General features: G+C 37.1%; 1 long non-coding RNA gene across 1 annotated transcript; it reads right to left on the bottom strand.

The window, feature by feature from the left end:
* Positions 1 to 8,076: 8,076 nt before the first annotated feature.
* On the bottom strand, positions 8,077 to 9,254 carry LOC145008861 (uncharacterized). Its single transcript, XR_013663680.1, has 3 exons — positions 9,125 to 9,254; positions 8,611 to 8,745; positions 8,077 to 8,180 (listed from the first exon to the last, which is right to left on the bottom strand). It is a non-coding gene; the product is annotated as an uncharacterized LOC145008861 (long non-coding RNA).
* Positions 9,255 to 10,790: the final 1,536 nt, after the last annotated feature.

Raw genomic sequence — 10,790 nt, 5'->3', positions numbered from 1 at the left:
GCTAACAGCCCCCCAAGGAGTTTCACCCCCAAAGAAGGTCTCCCCATCTCCGTAGGGAATATATTGGCACGATGCTTCCTATCATCACATGAGCGCCAAAAACTCTCCGTTTTCTTGATGTTCAACTCAAGACCTAAACCTGGACCATGCAACCGAATTATGTTCAACAGTATATCCACCTCCTCTAAATCCCTAATGACAGTCCCATCATCTAGGTATCAAGCATGGAGAAGGAGCTTACAATTGTATCTAATCTTGTGCACAAGTGGGTGCAAAACGAGGGCAAAAAGAAAAGGGCCCAAGGGGTCACCTTGTTGCACCCCAGTGGTAGACCATATATGTTGGTCTCTGATATAAAGTCTCACTGCTTGCCTGTACAAGAAATTCACCCACAAAGAAATGGAAAGGAACATATTAACCTCGTGGAGCAATGTTGAATGATCCACCAGGTTAAAGGCATTCGAAAAATCAACATTCAGTATTACCAGAGACCCATCAGCATGGTGTTCACTCAACACCCTATTGGCACTATGTAACACAGCCTCAGCACCACCAGATACACCAAGCTGAAACTGAAAAATCATTAAGGTACTTGGTCATTTCTTTACCAACACCATTCATGGCAAGATTGGAAACCAGACGTCTCCATATAGTGCCTACTCCAATCAGACGGATCCCGTTGTCAGGTTTAAGTAGAGGCGTGAGAGGAGCGGATGCAACAAACTCTGCCAAAATGGTTGGACATCTTCCCGCTAACAATAATTTAACAGCTGAAGTGATAGCATGTATGAGATCTGTGGCAATAGAAAACGCTTCTCCACAAATGGTATCTAGTAAGTGTTCAGCCCTCAAGCCATCTCTCCCGCAAGAAGTTCCTTTAGGGAAGGATTTGATGCAACCAAATACACAGTCAAAGTCTACTACAAGGGGAGGTTCATAAATTATGGGGCTCGGCATGGATGGGGGTGGTCTGAAAGGGTGTTTGTCCTCTAAAGCTTTAATAGTATCACCATTATATGGTGCAACACCCGATGAGCATAACACTTTCACTACTTCGATAAAATGACCATCTGATGTTGGTCTTACTTGATGTAGCCTCCTTCTGAAGGATGCCTCCACCCTGTCTCATAGCTCCAAACTTAGGATTGTCTAACATATTTTGAACTAACTTCGTGATACCACCCTCTTTCCCCCATGTATCCAAGGAATTCAGGATGGAACTTTTCTGTAAAGCTTTTCTATTCCCACACCTACATTCTTGTCTATTTTTGGGTCTAAACACCTGCAGTTTGCATCGAGGGAGAAGTAACAAACACATCCATGCCTCAGCCGATCCAGGTTGGGCAATCACCTTGTAAAGAGCCGTTTTCAAAGCCTGAGAGAAAGCAAGATGACAACTATGGGGGATACTCTTGATAGTAGTGATAGGCTCTTTAAAAACACGATCAAGGAGCGCAACATCAAAAACAAACCTCGAAGAGCATTTTTCACCAACTCTTTATTTGAAGGCTTTAGAATACCGACAATATAATGACTCGAGCCATCATTCCTTGTATGTGTATAACCTACACATTGATTAGGTGGTAAATGACATCAACAGTACCAAGTACATTTGCATGGTTATTCACACATTATTTATGATCCTCGGTATCCCAGTCATAAACTTGAAGGGCATATCGAGATTTAAACATGCCATTGAAAATTTCAATGAATCTCAAAAGAATCTTGGAATTTCAATTCGTTTAAAACTTAATTTTCTTTTTGCTTTTCATGGTGGAAATTGGTAAATCATCACTTACCTACCTTCAAATTATTTTCAATTATATGTCTACTCAAAACAACAATGCTTCTGGCTCAAACCCTTCTGGATCATTCTCACTTATGAACTTGTGTGGGAGGGTGATATTTGATGGGTCCAACTTTAACGATTGGATCCACAACATTTGCATGGTCACTCGCTATGAGGACAAGGAGTAGGTTCTCGACAGTGAGCTGAAGGAGATTAACCACAACAGTACTACTCTCGAGGAAATTGTAGTGTATGAAACTCATGACATAAATGCTATGAAGGATCATTGCATCACGTTCGCAACAATGACTATTAAACTCCAAAAGTCCTATGAGGTCTACTATCCATTCGAGATGCACCAAGATTTGATGGAAAGGTACCATCAAAGTGCTAGGCAGGAAAGGTACGAGATCATCGCTGCGATAATCACTACTAAAATGAAGGATAGAGAGTCCATGACAGCCCACTTGCAGAAAATGAAAAGGTTTGTGGACTGCTTGCTGAAGTTAAATGTCAACTTCGATGACAAGCTGGCCATAGTATCATTCTAGACTCGTTGCCTCCGTGTTATGATCAGTTTGGTATGACTAATCCTATGAACAAGGAGGAGGTCACTATAAGAAAGCTTCAAGGCCTGCTAAGGCCTGCTGAGAGTATTCTAAAATGAAAATCTGTTACATGTACTCCTACTACTGTTACCCCTCGCTTGGCTATTGGGAAAGGGGACGGAAAGAAGAGGATGGCTCCTTCTAAGATCCACAAGGGAAAGTCGCATGATGGTACCTCTTCTAGTGGAACCGAAGATGGTCTTGTTGCTCCCTCTTCTAACCCGAAGGATGCAGAGTGCTTCTACTACCACGAAAAAGGGCATTAGAAACGAAGCTTCCTGAAGTATCTTCAAGATATCAACGATGGGGAAATAAAGCCCACCTTCACAGGTATTTATACTATTCAATATAATAACTCATCACACCCTCTGTCTTGGGTCCTCGATACAAGATGTGGTTTTCACATTTGTTCTGATTTGCAGGGTCTAAGAAGAAGTAGGGATATGGAGCATGGGAAGATAAACTGGATCAAGGGAAATATGAAAACTTCGCCTGTCACCAAGATTAGATTTTACTCTTTAGTGCTTAGTAGTGGGTTAGGTTTAGATTTGAATAACTGTTGATACTCATCATAAATGACACGAAACATTATTTATTTTCATGGTTTGTATAAACAAGGTTTTAGATTTACGTTTAATAATGAAATTGGTTCTATTAATGTTTTATTTAATAGTACTTTCTATTTTGAAGCATTACCTTGTAACGGAATATGTGAAATTGTGATGGTTATAGACAACTTAGGAAATCATGTATTGCATATTGATTCTTCCAATGGTTTGGATAAAGCATGCTTGTGGCATTTTAGTATTGGACATGTCAACAAGAAGCTTATAGCCCAAATCCAAAAGGATGGAGTGTTGGAGTCATTCGAACTTAGGGACAATGACACTTGCGAGTCTTGTTTACTTAGAATGATGACCAAGTCACCCTTCACTGGTACTTGTGAAAGGGTTGAGGGTTTATTGGATGCCATGCATACCGATGTATGTGGGCCCTTTAGAACCACCACGAGGGATGCGAACCGCTTCTATATGACTTTTACTAACAATTATAACATATATAGCTATATCTACTTAATCAAACATAAGTCAGAAACCTTTAAAAAGTTCAAAGAGTTTAAGCAAAAAGTGGAGAATTAGCTGGGTTGGAAAATTAAGATGCTCCGATCCGATTGAGGTGGTGTGTACCTTAATATTGAATTTCATGGGTACCTTAAGGAATGCGAAATTGTTTTGAAATTGACACCACCTAGGACACCACAGTTGAATGGTGAGGCTGAGAGGCACAATTGAACATTGATGGACATGGGTCGTTCCATTATGAGTCGAGCTTCGTTACCTATTTCATTTTGGGGGTATGCATTAGAGACTATCGCCCATATCCTTAATCTAGTCCCAACTAAGAAGGTTGCCAAAAAATATCACGAGATGTGGACAGGGAAGGTTCCTTTATTGTCACATATCAAGGTTTGTGGTTGCAAGGCTTTCGTAAGACGAGAGACTCACGAAAAGATTGAACCTTGTAGTGAGCGATGTATTTTCATCGGCTACTTGAATAAGTCCTTTGGATACCTCTTATATAGATCAAGTGATAATGTTGTATTCATTGCGATGAGAAGGGTTTTCCGAGAGCAAGGAATCATATTCCAAGGGGACAGTGGGAGCGAAATTGATCTTGAAGAGCTTCAAGAATCAAGCGGTGAAGGAACATCTAACATTAGCGATCAACCTGAGGAGAAAACTCTTGTTGAGCCGATTGATGAGTCCATACCTCTTAGACATTCTAGTAGAGTTAGTGGACCACCTGTGTTGTGTTGTTTCCATATAAAAAGTGAAGGTGATACATTTATCAATGGTAGAACACTTGTATATTTGGATGAACTTAACAACTACAAGGAAGACATGGCAAGCCCAGTGCTTGAAAAACGGAAAGACGCTATGGACAACGAGATTCAGTCCATGTATGACAATCAAGTTTGGAACTTGGTTGACAATGTACCTAGTTGTAAGACGGTCGGGTGGAAATAGATCTTCAAGAAGAATACGAACATGGATGGGAAGGTACACACATATAAGGCGTGATTGGTTGTGATGGGCTTTACTTAAACTACCGGGGTTGACTATCATGAGACCTTCTCACCAGTAGGAAAGATCAAATCTATAAGGGTTATGCTAGCCATAGCTATGTTTCACGCTTATGAAATACGGAAGATGGATGTCAAAACAACTTTCCTTAATGGGAAGTTGGATAAAGATGTTTTCATGAGTTAGCAAGAGGGTATTGTCGATGCAAAATACCCTAATAGAGTGTGTAAGCTTGAGAAATCCATTTATGAATTGAAACAAGCATCTCGTAGATGGAATCTTTGTTTCGATGAGAAAATCAAAGAGTTTAGTTTCTTGAGAAGCAAGGATGAGTCCTGCGTATATTGCAAAGCTAGTGGGAGTGTAGTTAGTTTTCTCGTACTGTATGTGGATGACATACTATTCATAGGAAACGACATCCCAATCTTGTCGGACCTTAATTCCTGGCTTGGGATGTGGTTCGCTATGAAGTCCTCAGAGAAGCTGCTAATATTCGAGGGATAAGGATATTGAGAAATAGGAATAAGAGGCTAATAGTATTTAGTCAAAGTACTTACTTGAATAAAGTGATAAAACATTTTAGCATGGAGAATTCCATGAAAGAGGAGTTACCAATCCAAAGCAATACCAAGTTGAGTAAGCCTCAAAACCTGTGTACCAAAGTTGAGATAACAGAGATGAGCCGAGAACCTTATGCTTTCGCAGTTGGTTCGATCATGTATGGTATGACATGTACTCGCCCTGATGTGTCCCTCGCTTTGAGCATGGTCATCAGATACAAAGAGAATCCTGGTAAGGGACATTGGACCGCAGTAAAGCACATTTTTAAATACCTATGAAGGACTAAGGAATGGTTCCTTATCCTTGGTGGGATTGATGATGTGAGAGTGTGAGGGTATGTTGATGCCATTTTTCAGACCGACCGGGATAATTTTCGCTCTCAGTCAGGCTGGGTGTTTACCCTAAATGGAGGAGCAATGACTTGGAAAAGTTCCAAGAAGGAGACTGTAGCTGATTCAACGTGCGAATCAGAGTACATAGCATCGAGCGAAGCATCAAAAGAGGAAATATGGATAAAGAACTTCATCGAAGACCATGGAGTTATACCTACCTTAAAGGATCCTACGGAGATTTTCTACGATAACGAAGGTGCGGTTGCCTCGACCAACGAACTAATGGATCATGGCAAATCCAGGCATATCAAGATAAATATAACTTTATTAGACATCGGGTAGAAGAGGGACTCGGTGTAGTGAAGAGGGTATCATTAGAAGAGAACCCAGCATATCACTTTACGAAGGGAACGGGGTAGGGTTAAGCACTTGCAGCATGCTAGGAGCATAGGGTTGAAGGACAATATTAGTTTTAGTGATTAGATAGCTATTTAGAAACTTATAAAAGATAAATTGTAATTGACATTTTGATGATTAAATAAAGGTGTTTTATTTATAAGTAAAGCTACTATCTTGTGTTAGTTCTTTACTATTGTTTCATTTAGCATGTTTTGACTTCCTGAATCGGGTTGGAAGTAAGTATGAGAAAAGACTATCATGAATCGAATTGTAGATTATCTAGATCGTTTAAACATAGAAAATTTTTGCTGCAACGTTCATGAGTGCTTCTGAAATGTGATTTGAGTATTAGATTAAACCCACGCTCACATGAATCACTTCATGGAATTTATCATGAGTGATTGTGAGATGATAATATCATATAGTCTTTAAACCAAGGTATATGAGTTGTTGTTTATGAGTTGGTTGTGCATTGATAATGTGTAAATGCATTTGTACCTTGATGTTATAAAACACATTATTGTGTACGATTTGATAAGTAAATAGTACAATCATATAAGTCGAAGTTTATTTTTTCCTTTTATCCTACGATGGTAAAAGCGATATCTTGGGCCCTCAAATGATTTTGTTTTAACTTATGTGTCAAGCCTGGTCACGACTGAATTGATATGTTCAATTAAGTTCTATGTCAGACAAATCAGAGATCGAGAAACAAACTGCTGGACAATAAGTATGACTATGTTCCATTTAGTTGTCCATACGATATCTTGAGAATGGAGGATTGTAAGATCTCTTATCTAAAGAATGTGTCAAAGTTTGACAGTGGCTTTTGAGAGCTACGATTGTTAATCAAATTTTGAAGTCGTACTTGAATTTATAGTTGTTAGACTTATCCGAGTGGGAGATTGTTGGATTAGGTGTGTGAGCCCATAACTACATTTGGTATGTACTTGACCCGATTGTAGCATGGTCCTTTTGGGTTGCCTTCACCAAAGCAACTTGACAGGATGCATAATGGAGAAAAGAGGATAAATGTGATTTATTAATATGTCAAGTGAGTAATATACTAAAACAGAAATCCTATTATTTAATTAATATTGGTCAAGATTTAATTTAGAAATAATTTTGTGGTCAAAAGAGGTTAATTGAATTAAGGGGGCTGATATTGTAATTATAAGATAGTTGCAAACTGGGTTGAGGATCTCTTAGGTAAGAGATGGAAGAAATCTTATGGAATCCCATAAGAATTTCTTCAAAGGATAAGCTTCTGGAAGATTCATATGGGATGCTTAGGGCTTAAGCAACCAAATTAGGTATTTGATTGAAACCTTAATTCTTCAGCTATATAATGAGCCCCAATGCATCCCAAAATCGTCCATTTGAAACCCTAGAAGGATCTCCAACTGATTTTGAGCCTCCTCCTGTATCTCTAACATTCTACAAATTCTCTTGGTGTTTGTGATCGATTAGAGGTATTACACTTATGATACTAAAGCTCTCAAAGGCAAGGATCTTCAAGCTACATTTGAAAGCTAACATCATAACTTTGTTTTAGTAATGTTGATTTCGATTTCTGTATGATTGATTAGGGTTTACAAGGTTTGGATGATTATTGCATGTTCAATTATAAAAACTATATCCAAAGCTATAGGGTTTGCATGTGCACCATAGGATTGTTGTTATTCTCAGAACCCATCAATAATACACTTCGTACCCTTCATACCTACACTACTAGAAAAAATGCCTATTACGACGCTCATTGCACGTCGTAAAACGCTCAGACGACGCGCAAATGCGTGTCAAGGAAGGCCCTGTCATAAAGAGAGACGACGCGCATTTACGACGCACATTTAGGACGCGCATTTACGACGCGCAGTTACGACACGCAATGCGTATCAAGGAAGGCCTTGTCATAAAGGAAGACGATACGCATTCGCATGTCGTAACCTTACGACGCGCGTGTTAATGACACGCAATGCGTATCAAGAAAGCCTCTGTCAAGAAAGGCCATGTCATAAATGAAGATGACACGCATGTTTGCGTATCATAATTTTAAATGTTAAAAAAAAATTATTTTTTATAGATTTACTAATTTTCAAATTAAATTTGCATTTAATGTCTCACAATATAAAATAAAATATCATATACAAAAAATATAATCCATTTCATAAAATTTAATGTCTTACAATTCTATTTCTTACAATATATAAATTTACATGTAAAAACATCTCTACAGTCTACATGTTTCATGCTTGATTTCCATATTTTATCGTTTTTAAAAACAAAAGTTCTAACAAGAAACCTTCTTTTAGTAATGCAAGTGATGCTCTTGATAAGCTGATATTCTTAAGTGTAACGGATCCCTCATTACTTGGAGATGCTGGTGAGCTTGAAATCCAAATTACACCTGATCCAGAAAAAGGGACAATCACAATATCATAAGATTACTTACTTTTCTTCATTCTTGAATCTTTCCTCATAAAATACAACTCTACAAGAGATTTATAAACCTTTTTTACCCTTATTGTAGAGACACTGGTATTGGAATGCCAAAGAAGAACTAATAGACTGCCTTGGAACCATTTCTCAAAGTGGTACTTTACCTTCTTTCATATAAATCATTAGCAAATATGTACTACATTACATTAATTGGTTAATTTTATAAAATGTTGAATCTTTTTGTTTAGGAGAACAAGGATCTTGGAAATGACAACAGTTTAATTGATCAGTTGTTTTTTACACTCTCTGGCACTGCAGTAGAAAAGATGTATTTTTTTTATACCAAGTGGCTCTCAGTCTCACTTTACAAATTTTCATGTTTTAGGAAAACAAAATACCTGATTAGGACCCTTAAATATTGAGTCATCAACTGCAATTGAAGGTTTCTTGATGAAAGCCCTAATTTTCTTAAAGAGGAAGAGGCGACTAATCCGTAAATGGAAGCCTTTGGATTAGCTAGTCATCCAGTTTCTCTGAAAAATAGAACACCAGAATCAAACAACTATCAGTAAGCAATCAAGTTCCAAAACATTAAGTCACAAAGATATTATAATGGAATGAGACATGTTGAAAAGTTCATTATTTCATGTAGTTATTATTATTTATTTTTTCTTTTAACCAAACCCATAATTCCATTTTCAATAAAATGGTAAGTCAAAGATACATCCCTGTTTAACCTAAAATCCATCAAAACATTGAACTAACATACTAAATCAAGGATAATGCAAAGCAGATTCTTTTGGGTAACCCACCAACAACAGGGGTAATTTGTCCATCTACATGCAGTAGATTGTACTAGGGACTTAAAGCACTTATAAAACTATCTTATGGAGGGTATTTTGGTAAACCCACCAGCAATAGGGGCAAGTCTGTCCAAAAAAATATCTGAACGGCCTAATCATATTTAAATAGCATCAAATCAGCACCAATCTCTCTATATCTTCTTCATTTTGTCCAGAAAAACAACTAAAAGACCTTGAAAGCACAAATACAACAAAAAAATATTAAAAATATGTATTTGAAGGATTATTTAATGAAGAGAAAAAAAAAGTAACTTTATTTACAATTTTACCCCTGTAACTGCAGTTTCTGTCCATGCCCAAGCTAATGGAAGAAAATACCATGGGGATTTAGCAATCATGAAAAGCCCCAATGCACATGAAGTGGCAAATATCAAAACAGATTTCCATGCTTTCATGTTATCAATTTCAAATACCTTTTGAGAAAAAAAATAAAAAGTTTTAAATATGAATATGTTCAAATAAAAAAGGATAAAAATTAATAAGTAAGAGTGTAATACGGTCTTGGGAAGAGTATCGATGATGTCTTCAAAGTCATATTATCTGAAAGTGGTTCTCTAATTTTTCTAAAACCGTAATTTCGCATAATTCTTGTCTTCTTTCTGCACTGTTTGTTGGTAATGGTGGTGTGATAGGACTGGCTACTGTTTTGACTATTTTACCCTTTCATAAAGGAATCATTGCAAGTTATATATCAGGGTTTAAGAAATACCTTAGAAAGACCATCAGTAAGGGCCTGTTTTGACATAATCACAAAACTATAAGGACTTAACTATTATATAATTTAAAAAAAAAAAGAGGGGGAGGGGGTTTACGTATCAAGGCAAAGATCTGCCAAAGAACTGCGTCTTTAATAAAAAAAGGAAGAAATCAACCAAACGCAACCAAAGATTCAAATTACAAGAAAAAACCATACCTTCTTGGAAAACCATTCATGTTTCCAAAAGAGTTGTTTGGAAATGAAAAACCAGCAACAGGGGCCACAACGTTTAATCCCACAATCTCTATATTCATTGGCTTCCCATCAAGTTCGACATTGTTATACCTTTTGACAGCCGCTAATGCATCTTGCCTTCTTTAATACAATATCATAGCCATCCCCTGAAAAAAAAAATTAGTTACAATAGAATCACAAACATGAAACTTTACAAAAGGTACTAAAACCTTGAATTCATGCCCTTGCACACGAGTAAAAGAATATGGAAATAGATTTACACATCTTCAAAGAATCTTTAAGATGTATTGTAATTTATACTAACTTTGCCTTCTACCAAGTACCAAACTTAGAAGTATAAGGATTTCAATTTCACGTTTATTAGATCGTCAATAAAGAAGAAACAACCAAATCAGTTTGATTTTTTGAAATATTCTAAGTCTGATTTTTTATGGTTAATCCAAACATTGGAGTACGGTATCCAGATCTAGCCAAAGTTAGCTATAAGAGGTAAAAAGAAAGTATCAATCACCTTAATATCATCATTCGAGATACTGTAATCAAGGTTTGATATGTAAAACTTCGTCCCAGTTTCAATCGCAGATGGATGGCCGCCAGGTCCAACTTTACCCATGACATTAGCATAGACGAGATGCACCTTTGTCTTGTTTGAAGGGTTTTCTAGAACAGCTCTAACAACCTAACACAGAATATAAATTACCATCTTATTTTATTTTATTTAAAAAAAAGGACTTTATAAGGTTTAAAATAAATAAATAAACAC

The sequence above is a fragment of the Lactuca saligna genome, chromosome 8 (assembly GCF_052625555.1).
Source record: "Lactuca saligna cultivar CGN05327 chromosome 8, ASM5262555v1, whole genome shotgun sequence".
Classification (NCBI taxonomy): domain Eukaryota; kingdom Viridiplantae; phylum Streptophyta; class Magnoliopsida; order Asterales; family Asteraceae; genus Lactuca; species Lactuca saligna.
Note: the sequence above shows the minus strand (reverse complement) of the source record. Positions and strands in the feature narration are given on the sequence as shown.